This window comes from Triticum aestivum, chromosome 7D, assembly GCF_018294505.1.
Source record: "Triticum aestivum cultivar Chinese Spring chromosome 7D, IWGSC CS RefSeq v2.1, whole genome shotgun sequence".
Lineage (NCBI taxonomy): Eukaryota > Viridiplantae > Streptophyta > Magnoliopsida > Poales > Poaceae > Triticum > Triticum aestivum.
Window position 1 is genome coordinate 252,302,402 of NC_057814.1, and position 16,111 is coordinate 252,318,512.

Genomic DNA, 16,111 nt, shown 5'->3' on the forward strand with positions numbered 1-16,111 from the left:
TACGGCACACACCACCAGCACGACTTCCATCTGACACCATATTTCTTGGAGTCCATGCTACAACTATCCCTTCAACCTCCTGGTTTCTCAAACTTAGCCATCGCGAGGCGGGCGAGGTGGGGGTTTGCTGATAGTCGGTTTCCTCAACTGCGGTCCCACTTGTAAGGCCAACTCCAACGCATGACCCCAAACGGACCTCCGTTTTGCCCGGATTCTGTCCGTTTGGGTAGGGCAATGGGGTCGTGTCTGGGCCATTTCTCGGATGCGGTGGTGCGCCCAACGCGCGGCCACATCCCGGCCGCATACATTTTTCTTTGCAAACACATATCTTTTTTTATCATTGATTTTTGGTACATGGAAATACATCACCAAATTGTGACTAGAAAAGCAAGACCAAAGAAGATAAGAACCATAGGAATACATTTTAGAAGATATCCAACTTCCATAACTGCTCCTGTAAGTTGGATTAGTGCCTTCTCGATGCATTCATTGTTGATCTGCGGAGGCTTGATCTTGCATGCTTCTTTCTTCTTCGAGTGTAAAGAATTAGACGTTGCTTCCTCGCATCTAGTCTCATGTCTAGCCTCTATTCTATCAACAAGTGCATGATGGTAGCTAGAACTACGTCGGTATTTCCCCAGAGAGGGAGGGATGATGTAGCACAGCGACAGTAGGTACTTCCCTCAGTTATGAATCCAAGGTATCGAACCAGTAGGAGAACCAAGCAACACAACGTAAACAGCACCTGCACACAAACAACAACACCTCGCAACCAGACGAGTTAAAGCGGTTGTCAATCCCTTCCAGGGTACGGCGCCTCAAGATAGGCAAGCGGACGTGAGATAAATTGTACCAGATTAATAGATCGAACGCCAAATAAAATAAATAAAGAGAAAACACAGCAAGGTATTTTTTGTATTTTTTGGTTTAATAGATCTGAATAAAAATGCAAAGGAAAATTAGGTCACAAGGCAAATATATGAGAAAGAAGACCCGGGGGCCGTAGGTTTCACTAGTGGCTTCTCTCGAGAAAAATAGCAAACGGTGGGTAAACAAATTATTGTCGGGCAATTGATAGAACTTTAAATAATTATGACGATATCTAGGCAATGATCATTACATAGGCATCACGTCCAAGATTAGTAGACCGACTCCTGCCTGCATCTACTACTATTACTCCACACATCGACCACTATCCAGCATGCATCTAGTGTATAAAGTTCATGGAAAAATGGAGTAATGCAATAAGAACGATGACATGATGTAGACAAGATCCGTTTATCTATATGGCGGTAGATATAGATCTTGTCTTTTTATCCTTAGTAGCAACGATACATACGTGCCGTTTCCCTTTCTGTCACAGGGATCGAGCACCGTAAGATCGAAGCCACTACCGGGCACCTCTTCCCATTGCAAAATAAATAGATCAAGTTGGCCAAACAAAACCCAAATATCAGAGAAGAAATATGAGGCTATAAGAGATCAAAGAAACTCAAATAACTTTCATGGATATAAAAAGATATGACTGATCATAAACTCGAAGTTCATCAGACCCCAACAAACACACCGCAAAAGAGTTACATCATATGGATCTCCAGGAGACCATTGTATTGAGAATTCAGTGAGTTGAGAGAGAGAGAGAGAGACAAAGCCATCTAGCTACTAACTATGTACCCGAAGGTCTACAAGGAACTACTCACGCATCATCGGAGAGGCACCAATGGAAGTGGTGAACCCCTCAGTGATGGTGTCTAGATTGGAACGGGTGGTTCTGGACTCTGCGGCGGCTGGATGAATATTTCGTCGACTCCCTTATGGTTTCTGGAATATTTGGGTATTTATAGAGCAAAGAGGTGGAACGGGGGGCACCCGAGGTGGGCACAACCCACCAGGGCGCGCCCTGGTGGGTTGTGCCCCCCTCGAGGCACCCCCCAGGTGCAACCAGGGCCCATTGCCTTCCTTCTGGCCCATAAAAAATCATCGTGGAGTTTCGTGGCATTTGGACTCCGTTTGATATTGATTTCCCGCGATGTAAAAAACATGGAAAAAACAGCAACTGGCACTTGGCACCATGTCAATAGGTTAGTACCAAAAATGATATAAAATGACTATAAAATGATTATAAAACATCCAAGATTGATAATAAAACAGCATGGAACAATTAAAAATTATAGATATGTTGGAGACGTATCAGGATCCCCAAGCTTAACTCCTACTCGTCCTCGAGTAGGTAAGTGATAAAAATAGAATTTTTGATGTGGAGTGTTGTTCATCATGTCATAACATATTCTTTTCTTTATAGCATGGACATTTGGACTTTTATGTGATTCAAAGCAATAGTCTAGTTTTGACATAATAATTTAGAAACTCAAGCATATCAACAAGCAACTATGTCTTTCAAAATATCAGCGCTAAAATAAGTTATCCCTAGCACATCATGCTCAAACATTGATCCATTCATGAAACACAATCAAATATTAACTACACCCAATACTTGAGCACGATCATATTGCCTCCTAGTTGGTGCTTTTTATGAGAGAAGATGGAGACTCAAATTTCAAAATAAAAATTACATAAAGTAAAAGAAAGGCCGTTCGTAGAGGGAAGTAGGGATTTGTAGAGGTGCCAGAGCTCAAAGCGAAAAATTAGAGATAAAAAACATTTTGGGAGGTGTATCCATCCCACCAAAACAAACGACTTGGAGTTCCCAGCACTTTCGATGCTAGATATGCCATTGGCGGTTCCCAAACAGAAAATAAAGTTTATTCCTTTTCCACCATTCTTTCACTTTCCATGGCTAGCCGTATCCACGGGTGCCCTCCGTACCAACACTTTCCAAGGAATTTATTATTTGACAACATAAAGTAAATTCAATTTTTTTTTCATTTTGGGACTGGGCATCCCTAAGACCTTTGCCTTACTCTTGTGCAATGACAAGTGAATAAACACTCATCTTGAGAATAACACATCCAGCATGGAAAATATTAGCCACCTGCTACCGTTCCGTGAGCGAAACAAACACACAAAAGAGCTCCATGCATCATTTTACTACAACGGTAGATCCATAATTAACCAAATACATACCATTGGCACAGCTCAATGCTGGCACATAATACAACGGAATTAAATGTAGTTGCTAAGTTAGGGCTCCATTAATGCCACTGGGCTCGTTGAGTGTAGACCGTAACCCTATCATCTCTTAATCTGTCGAGGTCATGCAGATAAGTACGTGGAATGTACTCGCGAGTTGCAAAGGAAAGTTTAACAGAATATATATGCAGGGTAAGTATTGGTGGAGGTTTCCTTTGCATAAAGCCAATTTTGTCCTATACTAAATTTTGTAAACTTCTTTTGAAATAAAATTGGATAAAGGTAGGAGTGAGACACTTGGATATACACACTAGTGTTCATTCTCCAAATTAGTTTAAAACATACATAAGGTTGAAGTGAAACACATTCGTTGTGCTCATTCCTCAACTTTAACCCTTAAAACCGACTTTTAGAAAAGAAAGGGGAGTTTCTTCTTCAGTCCAAGTCTTTGGTTGCTAAAAATTGCCTGTAACCAGGGGCATGGCTAATCGATTAGGTTAACCCTCCACAGAGGTCGTACACGATCCCCACATGACACAACCAACCCCGTTTATCATTACACACTTGGGTGTACGACTAGGAGGAGATTGTGACAAAGCCTTTCCGTAACAGCCCCTATACCTGACCAAGCCGCACGCAACTTAGGTAATGAAAGCCCCTCTCCGATGGCAGTCCTGAGGTAAGGGTTTCCCGTTAGTACTAAGCTAAGCCAGAGCCATAATAGCATGTGGCTGTACTGGAAGCTACATCAAACTATACTTGGAAGATCATAGTCCCCTGGACGGCGGTCCCCACCAAAAACCTATAGACCCTCCCTGCACTGCAAGACCCCGATGGGCGCAATCACTTGTAGACCCTCCCGTCATACTATTCCGCCTAGGGAGTAGAAGTAAAATAGTATATAGTTTTTGTTTTTCAAAGGTTTTTATAAAATGTTTCCCCAAAAGAGGGCAAGTTTATTTGTTTAAAACTTTTTTGATTTTCAACCCAGCCATTTGGGCAAGCGTGGCCAAGCATGGTAGTAAGTCTTGAACCTAAGGCTGTAGCTAGTAACAATACTTTGCAAAAAATTTGTAAAACATGTATAGTATTAGATTTAAAGAGAAATGCATAATATAAAATTATAGGTCAGGGCATGATCAAATTGCAACTTGCCTGTGTCTTGAAGGTGATTCCCTACTTGTTATAGTCTCTCCTTTACTTTACGTTATATCTAATGATGAAAGAAAATACTTCAACACACAACAATTCAAATAAAGATCCAGATAAAAGATTCAAATTAACAATACAAATACATTCTTAGGATAATTATCATGGCGTGGCTATGGTTTGAGATAGGATCAAGTTTAGTCTTGAAGAAGACTTGACATAGTCATATCCTAGGGTTGGATCAAATTGGTACAAAGTGAAGATCATCATTTGATAGAAGGTGGGTTGTGAGGCAAGGTTATACGACAATTTCTATAATGGGTTTGATTGGAATATTTGACTTGGGTCCAATGAAAATGGTAGATGGAGTTGACGTCATAAGATTTATGTTACAAAATACGCACACGCAATGATCTATCCATGGAGATGCATAGCAACGAGGGGGAAAGTGTGTATACGTACCCTCGTAGACTGTAAGCGGAAGCGTTTCACAACGCGGTTGATGTAGTCAAACTTCTTCGCGCTTCAACCGATCAAGTACTAAACGCACGGCACCTCCGCGTTCTGCACACGTTCAGCTCGGTAACGTTCCTCGCCTTCTTGATCCAGCAAGACGTCGAGCTAGTAGATGAGTTTCGTCCGCACGATGGTGTGGTGACGGTGATGGTGAACTGATCTCCGCAGGGCTTCGCCTAAGCACTACGAAAATATGACCAGGGGTTTAAACGGTGGAGGGGGGCGCCGCACATGGCTAGGCAATTGTCTGGTGTGTGCTAGGTGACCCCCTCCCACATATGTATAGGTAGGAGGGATGGAGGAGCAGCCATAGGAGGCATCCAAGTAGGAGGAATCCTACTTGGAGTCCCTCCCAAGCCGCCCCCTGCCATATTTAATCGAGGGGGGAGCAAAGAGGGGGGAGAGGGAAGGAAGTGGGAATCCTAATTCACACATTCCTTTCCCTTCCCCCCTTTCCTTCTCCTCCTAGGCTGGCCCATATGGGGGCTCACCAGCCCCTTGTGGCTGGTGTGTTTCCCCTCTTGGCCCATAAGGCCCATATCTTTTGCCAGGGGTGCCCGGAACCCCTTCCGGTGACCCGATAAGTACCCGATACCCCCCGAAACACTTCCGGTGTCTGAATACTATCGTCCTATATATGAATCTTTACCTCTCAACCATTTCTAGACTCCTCGTCATGTCCGTGATCTCATCTAGGACTCCGAACAACATTCGGTCACCAAATCACATAACTCATATAATACTATATCATCAACGAAACTTAAGCGTGCGGACCCTACGGGTTCGAGAACTATGTAGACATGACCGAGACACCTCTCCGGTCAATAACCAATAGAGGAACCTGGATGCCCATATTGGCTCCTACATATTCTATGAAGATCTTTATCGGTCGAACCATTATGACAATATACGTAATTCCCTTTGTCTATCGGTATGTTACTTGCCCGAGATTCGATCGTCAGTATCTTCATACCTAGTTCAATCTCGTTACCGGTAAGTCTATTTACTCGTTCCTAATACATCACCTCATGACCAACTCCTTAGTCGTTTGCTTGCAAGCTTATGATATGTATTACCGAGAGGGACCAGAGATACCTCTCCTAGACTCGGAGAGACGAATCCTAATCTCTATCTATGCCAACCCAAGAAACACCTTCGGAGATACCTGTAGAGTATCTTTATGATCACCCAGTTACGTTGTGATGTTTGATAGCACATAAGGCATTCCTCCGGTATCCGAGAGTTGCATAATCTCATAGTCGAAGGAATATGTATTTGACATGAAAAAAACAATAGCAATAAACTGAACGATCATTATGATAAGCTAATGGATGGGTCTTGTCCATCACATCATTCTTATAATGATGTGATCCTGTTATCAAATGACAACACATGTCTATGGTTAGGAAACCTTAACGATCTTTGATCAACGAGCTAGTCTAGTAGAGGCCTACTAGGGACACGGTATTTGTTTATGTATTCACACATGTATTTAGGTTTCCGATTAATACAATTCTAGCATGAATAATAAACCTTTATCATGAATAAGGAAATATAAAATAACAAATTTATTATTGCCTCTAGGGCATATTTCCTTCAACATTTCCTAAGTCCAAATTTGTATAGTGATGGCATATATATGACCAGAGAGGTTTTCTAGGGATCAATCTAAGAGATTTAACTTAGTGTCAAATTTTATTTTAACGATGTTATTAAACAATGATCAAGAAGGTCAAATTAAGGTGCTGATGTTAAAACAGTGACTAAACCTTGCTGAAAAATTATGCCATGAGTTCCAACATAAAGCTGAGGTCCTAAGGTCCAACTTTCATATATAAAACATTTTTATACGATTTACAAAATAAAAGAGATAGCAAAATTACTAAAATACACTTTCTAAATTTGAATCAAAATTTAAATTACCAAAGTTGAAATATTTTAATTCTATAATAAACTAGATGTTCCAGTGAATCCGGGGATATAAAATTTGTCGAAATTTGACATACGGTGTAGGAGATATGATTTTCCGAAGCTTGGGTATTTTTCTGGGAATCAATACAAGAAAAGGATTGGGATGTCACATGTCGCGATCCGATAGGCCAATACCTCTTCAATTGTTATAGCCCAAGTGATTCAGTTCTGGAGTGCATCTCCAACAGAAGCACTATATAAGCACAGCGCCGCAAATTTGAGGGTTTTAGCGCGCGCAATCGCTAACCGAGCTCCAGCGGAGGCACAATAACCGCGCGCGCAGCATAAAGAGTTCAGCACCGCACACTCGAGTGCCCGCTCGCGACTTCTACCTACCCCGACCAGGCGCTGGCGCCGCCGCCCGCACCACCACATTTGTTCCAATGACCATTCCGGCGCTTCCCCGACCTATCCCCGCGCCGCCGCTGCTTCCTCCTTCTCCATCCAGGCGCCGCCGCCCCTTGCGCATGCCATTCCTCTGACTAACAGCGCCCGGCCGCCCACTGCTGCTCGGCGCCCACAAGGTGTTCTACAATACCCTTGCAAGGTATGTATTGCTTCAACTTCACATTTTTTACATGAATTTGGTGCATGTTGTTTGTAGTTTTTATAGCCTGGTTTAAATTGAACATTGTAGATGAGTTTTTCATATGATTCTTCTGAAGAAGAATTTGATATTGAAGAGGAGGAGGATCTTGCAATGATCCTAGCTATCCACATCAATAAAAAAACGAAGCACGGTTGTTCAGTTATGGGTCGGCAGAAAATTTGGAGGGATAGGATCGATGCCCACAATAGATTGATTAGGAACTATTTTGTGGATAATCCCATGTACCCTGAGTCGTACTTCCGGTGCCAGTTTAGGATGAGCACCGAGTTGTTCAGACGCATTGCAGAGAAACTAGCGAGCCATGACCGGTTTTTTCAGCAAAGGAGGAATGCCGCCGGAGAGCTCGGGCATAGCACCTTTCAAAAGGTGACAGCCGCTTTGCGTATGTTGGCATACGGTATTCCCGCTGATCTAGTTGATGACCACTTGGCCATGGGTGAGAGTCAAGCCATCATTGTGCAAGTGTTTTGCCAGGAGTATTTGAGATCTCCCAATGCTGAAGACGCCGCAAGGCTATTGGAGATGAACAAAGCTCGCAACATCCCAGGTATGCTTGGCTCAATAGATTGCATTCATTGGAGTTGGAAGAATTGTCCTAAGGCATGGCATGGGCAATTCCACGGCCAAAAATAGGGTTCCACTATAATCCTTGAAGCGGTGGCCGATCAAGAGACTTGGATTTGGCATGCTTTCTTCGGAATGCCTGGATCTTTGAATGACATCAACGTTGTTAATTGGTCGCCACTAATGAATAAGATTGCAAATGGTGAACTGCCACCGGTGCAGTTTGTAGCAAATGCCCATACATACAACTATGGCTACTATCTTGCGGATGGCATCTACCCAAACTGGCAAACATTTGTGAAGCCGTTGAAAAAAACAGAAGGTAAGAAAAATCTTGATTTCCACAATGCTCAGGTGGCGGCTTGAAAAGATGTGGAGAGAGCTTTTGGGATTTGGCAAGCCCAATTTGCTATTGTGAGTGGACCAGCTAGATTTTGGGATCAAAAGATGCTTTGGTACATCACGCACGCTTGTGTGATCATGCACAACATGATCATCGAGAATGGGTGTGGCCAAGACTTAGACTACTCTCAGTATGAGCTCTTGGGACATCCCGTGTGAGTGCGGCGGATGGCTACCAGGGTGGCCCGTTCTGTTGCCTCCTATCATGTCATTCGACGTGCTGAAATGCATGATGATCTTCAGAAGGATCTCATTGAGGAGTGGTGGGCATGAAATGGCCGACAAAGAGCATCATGATTGGTGCGTTTGATGTTGTATTGTTGAACTATTTGGTCTATTGCAAGCTAAACTATTTGTTTGAGTTGTAATAATGAAATTGAACTATTTATTGTTGATTTATTTTGTTTGTGTTGATCTTCTTTGTTGTGTATGGAGTGCATATGTTGTTTGTGCGAGAGTGCGCACAGTTTTTTTGCAACGGCTGCTGGAGTGGCTCGCGCGCGCTAAACTTTGCAGCGGCCGTTGAAGCAAGCGCACCGCACCACGCAAAAACAGGCGATCCACGCGCTGCAAAAGGTTTTTTAGCACGGTACACGCGGCGCGACTGTTGGAGATGCTCTAACGAGACCAGGAAGGAGAGACTCACCCGACGGCAGCTAGTGTGCTGGACTTGGGAGGTGCGCGGCTCGGACATCGCCGGCGTCATTGTTCGGATGGTCACTGGAGACAGGTGGATGTCGTACGGGGTTTGGGAGATCGCGCAGAGCATCTTGTACAGGGAGCATATGTCTAGTTCATCCTCCGCCAACACTCGGGCTGGCTGGAATTTGTCAAAGCATCGCGGATGGCCTGCACGGGTTGCGGGTTTGAGATATATGGGATGTTAGAGGATCTGCAAGGAAGTGCCTCGTCGAGAGGGAGAAGTTGAGGTCCATGCACTCACCAAAGGCCTCGCCAGCTTCGACGGACACGGCGGGTGATCTGATCTCCGGCAAGGAATTGAAGGGATGGAGAGGAGGTATGACTCCCGTGGTAGAGGGATTCGGACAAGGTCAAACTGTGTGAGGATCTCTCTTACGTATCTCTGGATTTGGGGATTTCATGGAGTTTGAGCTAGGAATTTGAAATTCGGTGGAGGTTCCTCCCAGCTACCCACACCTCTATCTGTTACAAAGTCAAGCCGCGGCCGCAGCCGTCCAAATCCTAGCCACCTCTCTCGAGAAACCTGGACCAGCTTATATATCTTTACACCCGCTTAGCGGGCCCAGTTTGGGCTAGCAAGCCACTGGGGCGGCCTTTTGGCCCGTGTTGACTTGGACCACTGGATCATGTCGCGCTCAGGACCGTTGTTGCCAGCAACCACTTGATCAGCTACAGGACTTGGCGCTCCTTCTCCAGGGACAACGGCTACAGGACTGCTGACATCCCCCTCCGTTGAGAAATGGCTTGCCCCCCAAGCCGTTGAACGAGGGAATTGTTGACGCAGGGAGTCCAGGTCTTCCCAGGTTGCTTCATCTGGTGAAGATCCACTCCACTGGATCAAGCCTTGAGCGACAGTACGTTTGCCCCGCTGTCGCACCCGTTGCCGAAGCACGCGAAGGGGTACCTGAAGGAAGCAAAAGACGAGGGCAGTTTGCGAAGAACAGTGCAATTGGACAACACTTCTTTTTTGAGCTGAGAAACATGAAAAACGGGGTGGATTCTGCTGTCCTGGGGTAATTCCAACTTGTAATCCACTTCCCCAATATTGTCAATGATGGTGTAGGGACCAAAGTACTTGAATGCCAGCTTGTGGTTTCCTCAGTGGACGACAGAAGACTGCACATACGGTTGCAGTTTCAAGAAAACTTGTTCTCCAATGTCAAATGATCTCTCAGTCCTGTTCTTGTCAGCCAAATGATTCATTCTCTGTTGAGCTTGAAGCAGGTGTTGTTTAATAGAAGCCACCACAACTTCCCTGTCTTGCAACCATTGAAGAATGTCCACAGGAGCAACAGTATCACTGGCATCAATCCCAAAATATCTAGGAGGATGACCATACAATACTTCAAAAGGGGACTTGCCAACAGCTGAATGCCAGTTTGTGTTATACCAAAACATACACATAGACTACCACTTGCTCCATTTAGAAGGATGAGAAATGCTAAAGCTTCTGAGATAACATTCAATTTGCTGGTTGACTCTCTCAGTCCGCCCATTGGTTGCAGGGTGATATGCAATACTCATATTGAGCTGAGTTCCAGTTCCGTGAACAAGGGCTTGCCAGAAGTTGCTAGTAAACACAGGATCTCGTCAGATACTATGTACTCTGGCATTCCATGCAATTTGTAAACATTGTCCAGGAACACCTCAGCCACTTTCTGTGCAGAGAAGGGATGTTTGAGGGCCATGAAGTGGCCATATTTTGTAAACTTGTCAATGACCACATAAATGCAGTCAAACTGATAGGAAGGAGGCAATCCAGTAATAAAATCCATTGTCATAGTTTCCCAGGCCTTGCTTGGAACTGGCAAAGGAGAAAGCAGACCTGGATATTTAACTCTTTCAGGTTTAGCTTGCTGGCATACTAAACACGATTGCACTCTATCTTTAATAAACTTCTTCATGCATGTCCATCTGAATAGGGAATGGATTATGTGATAGGTGACAGGGAATACAGAGTGACCTCCTAGACGGCTATCATGGAAGGCGGAGAAAATTTTATCCTGTAATTCCATATTGTTACCCACCCAAATACAGCCTTTGTATCTCAGCAGACCTTGCACTAACTGATATTGAGAATTACCAGATGGATTTACAGCAAGCTCTTGTAATAATTCTCTAGCCTTGTCATCCTGAGAGTAACTAGCCACAATGTCTTCCAACCACACAGGTTGTGATCTTGATATATGGAAAACATGGGAAGGGGAAGGTCTTCTAGATAGTGCATAAGCAGTAGAGTTTTCCACCCCTTTTTTGTAGACTATAGTGTAATTCAAACCCATAAGCTTGGTAAGAGCTTTTTGTTGCCAAACAGTGTGCAACTTTTTATTCTGCAAGTGCACCAAGCTCTTCTGATCAGTTCTAATAGTGAATTGCTAGAAATGCAGGTATGGTCTCCACTGATCCACATCTAGTAGAATAGCTAGATACTCCTTTTCATAAACTGAAAGGGCCCTGTTCTTGAGCCCCAAGGCTTTGCTGACATAAGCCAGAGGGTGCCCTTCCTGCATGAGCATAGCACCAATGCCTGAATCACAGGAATCAGTTTCTATGACTGTCACGACCGGTTTTCCAATAAAAATATTTATTGAGAAACCGATCCCTTATTCAGACCAGTAAAGAAGAATCCTTCTCACTGGTAGACAATTTCTTGATCACAGAAGAAAAACCAGGAGTACTAAATATAATACAAGGTTGAGCGGAGGCTGCTCAACAATTTATTACAAGCGCACCGATATTACACATAAAGGCGGATAGGGTGGCATAACTACTGACTCAAAAAAAAGCGGTGGTGGATATGTCACAGTGAAGTGGGTGACATGACTCCTAAATCTTACAGCTCATCGAGCGTCGGAGTGAGGCTCGAGGATTCTTATTGCGGGTGGCAGAAGCGTATATAACACAAGTGACCAATCTCCAGGATCGCACGGGACTGACTGGGACACCTCTAGGCGTCGGACTCAATATCAAACTCTTCATCCATGAGATCGCCTTCGTCAACATCTGGCCAAATCAACAAGCCAGGTGAGTACTATGAAAGTACTCGCAAGACAGTTCAGACATAAGATATAACAAATGTAAACATGATGCATATGAACAGATTAACAGAGCGCACTCAAACAATGAGATAGCGATGCATGGAAAATAAAGGGAAGTCGGGCGGTAGTCCTCCCGAAATCCCAATGTAAAGTTGAAGGCCAATCGAGTGTCTGAATGACTCCTCGAAATGATACAAATGAAATAACAATGCCGCAGTCGGGCGTCAAGGCGACACCACATAAAGGGCTTATAATGGAATATAAAGGACAGTGCGTGCCACAGTCGGACGTCTGAGCGACATCACGTAAAGGGCTTATATCAAAAGTAAATAACGGCCATGCCACAGTCGGACGTCTGAGCGACATCACATAAAGGGCTTATATCGAAAGTAAATGACAAGAGTGCCACAGTCGGACGTCTGAGCGACATCACATAAAGGGCTTATATCGAAAGTAAATGACAAGAGTGCCACAGTCGGACGTCTGAGCGACATCACAAAAAGGGCTTATATTTCATAACTTGATATTTCAGCAGCTCGTGAATTTAAATCATTTCAAGGGAATATTCAGGTATGAGATAAATAAAAGGTTAGTCCATCCACAGGAATAACAATTCAACCGGGTTTACCACTCAAGCTTGTTCACCGGGGATTTACCACGGGGACTGTCATAGGGACTGACATGGATATTGATATACTGGCCATGGTCCTTGACCATGGACACGATGACTCGGAAGGATTTGACTCTGCAGAGTTTGTACTATTTAACCACAGCCAACGGATTTCAGTAGTCACAAGGAACTAGTTCCGTTTACGGTGTTTTAGGAGAAACACATCTAACCAGTACACACCCATTCAACATTCCGATGCCAGGAATCACCCTCGGCAACGTTCAAGAAAAACTTTGAGATGGGGAGGCTACAACCTCGCGTAGCATGGGATCAAATTTATACCGTGCGCTCTAAGGGGTGCCCCCCTCTCGGTCCCAACCGGAAACACCCATGCCCCCTGACCGGATGACTGGCTTTAATCCAGGGCCATGGAACCCTCATCCCGGCCCCTCTATTTGGTGTGTACAAGGAAAGAGGTTAGCAACTTACTAAACCGTATTCTTTGCAGAAAACATGTGGCAGCACGAAAGGGGAGAAACGGTAACGTGGCTCAGCCCACGTTAACGTCAGAGTTTATCGGATGACGTAAGACTGGCATGCTACAACAATACCATCTTACTACCTTTCATGTCACCACATGATCAGGTCATCTCTCATCAGAGATCACAGTAACTTCGAAACACACGGTTAGTTGCCTTCCATGCAACGTAATACTCACCGATGCTCATATGCCATGCACAAACCATTCAAGCAAAGATGCAAAACACCTATCATATCAGAGGTTCAAACTTGCTTGCCTGGTTCGGAGAAGTCGGAATCTAGCTCGGCGAAGTTCGCGGCTCCGTCACCTCCTCCGGAACCTACGGTATAACGAAACCGTACACTAACGTGAAAATCGTTGCGTGCATCAAAATTGTTCCAAATTTTTTCCAAATAAATACTATAAAAAACTAGACAAAATAAAAGACTGACAGAAAAAGAATCAATCAAAAAGCATCTTTTATTAAAAAGATATAAGGGTTTTAGTCCAAGGACTGATCTGTGATGAAACAGAAAAGAACCAGGGACTTATTTGAAAAACCAGAAAACGGTTCGCTTTGAAATGCGCCAGCCCAAAGAGAAAACACATTTTTCCCGAAGGCGTTTTCAGAAAACGGTTCGAGGGGAAAAGAAGAGAGGCTGACGGGGGGGTCCCACCCGTCAGGTTCAAAACTCCCAACGGAGCTCGCCGGCGCCCGAAGGCTGCGGTGGTCGCCGGCGTTGAACCACAGTGAGGCAGAGAGATCGGAGGGTACCAATAGGTTCAGGGTGTTCTTCCACGTCGGTGGGTGGTGGACTTGGCTGTCGGAGAGCACCACGTCGACGGCGACACTATCTCCGGCGGACGGTGGTTCGGGCGATGGTGGAGTACTCCGGTGGGTGCTGCAAGTGTCAAATTGATGCGCGGGTCGGAGATGTGGATGTACTAGGAGGCTACTGGCAAGAGCTGAGGGGTAGGGGTGCACGCACGGGAGTGAATCGCTGTATCCCGAAGCGGGTCGAGGCGGCCGGAGTTGGGGAAGAAGGCTCCCTCGGGGCTCTCCCAGTGGCTTGGCGTGGTACTGGTGGTGTGTAGAGGTGGTGCGGGTTCGAGTTCGAGCTCGGGACCTCCTTTTATAGGCGATCCGAGGGGGTGGCCGTGAACGGGTAGCTCCGGCGAGCGATTACGGCGATGTAGGGGTTGGGCATGGGGTTTAGGAGGCTAGGCACCATCAGGGAGGATCACTGGCGCCGTTTCTCTGCTCAAACCTCGGTCGGGCTTGCGTAATGCACTGGCCCTTGATGGAACGGCCGTACGGGCACGGCGGCGGCAGAGAGCGCGCTCCGCGCCTACCAGTTCACGATGACGGACTGCAGCGTGCACGGGTGAGTGGATGGCCACGCGGTGGCCTCTGGTGGCTTGGGCGGCGCTGGACGGTGCCGTCCAACGCTGCGCCTCTCTCTGGCAGCCGCAAAGGGCGCTGCTGCCGTCGCTCATGGGGTGGCGCACCTCCTCCTGCTCGTCGCCGACGCCCGCAAGCCTCTAGGCGATCGTGCGGCGCAGGGGATAAGAAGGAAGCACAGGGCGCACGGCGCCACCGCGGCTACTGGCGAGATCGAGAAGGGGTTCTGAAGAAAACGACAGTGGCTCACTGAAACTGTATCACTGAACTTCCGAACTTGACAGTAATAGTGCCCTTCAGGTGTTCGACGAAATGATTTGGCATGAAGAAAAAATTTCTGGAGCTGGGACTTGGTGAGGTGACCTCTCAATGCATCCAGAGGCTGCCTGAATTTTCTCAGATTTTTAGGAGGAAAAACAATTGAATTTCATCAAATTTGGCAAATATGGTCCAAACTTGCAGCAAGCACAATTTGAAATTTTTGAACTGGAGACCAGTGGATCATCATGGATCTTGGTTGAGGGCTCTAAGGACTAGCCAGGGAAAATGGTTTGGAGGCAAAACTCAAAGGAGAAAAGGTAGTCCCTTTGTAAATCTCCAAGAGCCAAAGTAGAAGGCAGAAAATATTTTTGATAAGAAATAAATGGAAGGAAAAACATGGGGAAGTTCAACTTGCTGGATTTGAAGTATAACTTGACACAAAGATGGGAGATGGCTTTTGGGAGGGGATTTCCACTCATGTCATGGCAAGAGGGGATTTTTGAATGGGGAAAAGATCACTCCAAATGCCATAGGGCTATTTAAAAAGATTTTCAAAAAAAAAATTCCCAAATGAAAAACATTTGTGATGAGTCAACATAAGATGGAGAAAAACCTCCAAGACCAAAATCAAGTCTTGGGTGAATCCAAACAAAATACTTGTCATAAAAGGAAATTTTTGAGAGGGAGAGTTCTTTAGAAGAAAAGTTTAAATAACCTCCTTCAAATCAAATAAAAGTTTTGATAAAACCAAAAATAAAATTTTTGGGTGTCACAACACCTACCCCCTTAGGAAAAATCTCGTCCCCGAGATTTCAGCTGATCCTCAAATAGATGTGGGTACTCTGTCTGAAGAAAATCCTCTCTTTCCCATGTTGCTTCGTCCTCGGTGTGATTTCTCCACTGAACCTTGAAAAATTTAGTTGTTTTCTGACGGGTCCTCCTTTCAGACTCTTCCAATATCTTTACTGGCCGCTCTCTGTAGGTGAGGTCTGGTTGCACATCAATGCTCTCATGAGATACATGCTTTTCCGGGTAGCTCACACATTTCCTCAATTGTGAGACGTGGAATACGTCGTGGACGTCTGACAGCTCTTTGGGTAGATCTAGCTGGTAGGCTACTGTGCCTCTTCGCGCAACTATACAGAAGGGTCCAATAAATCTCGGGGCTAGCTTCCCTTTAATTTTGAACCGTTGCAGGCCTCGCATAGGAGACACTCGTAGGTATACGTAATCACCGGGTTCAAATCTGACCTCACGATGTTTTCGATCGTAATAG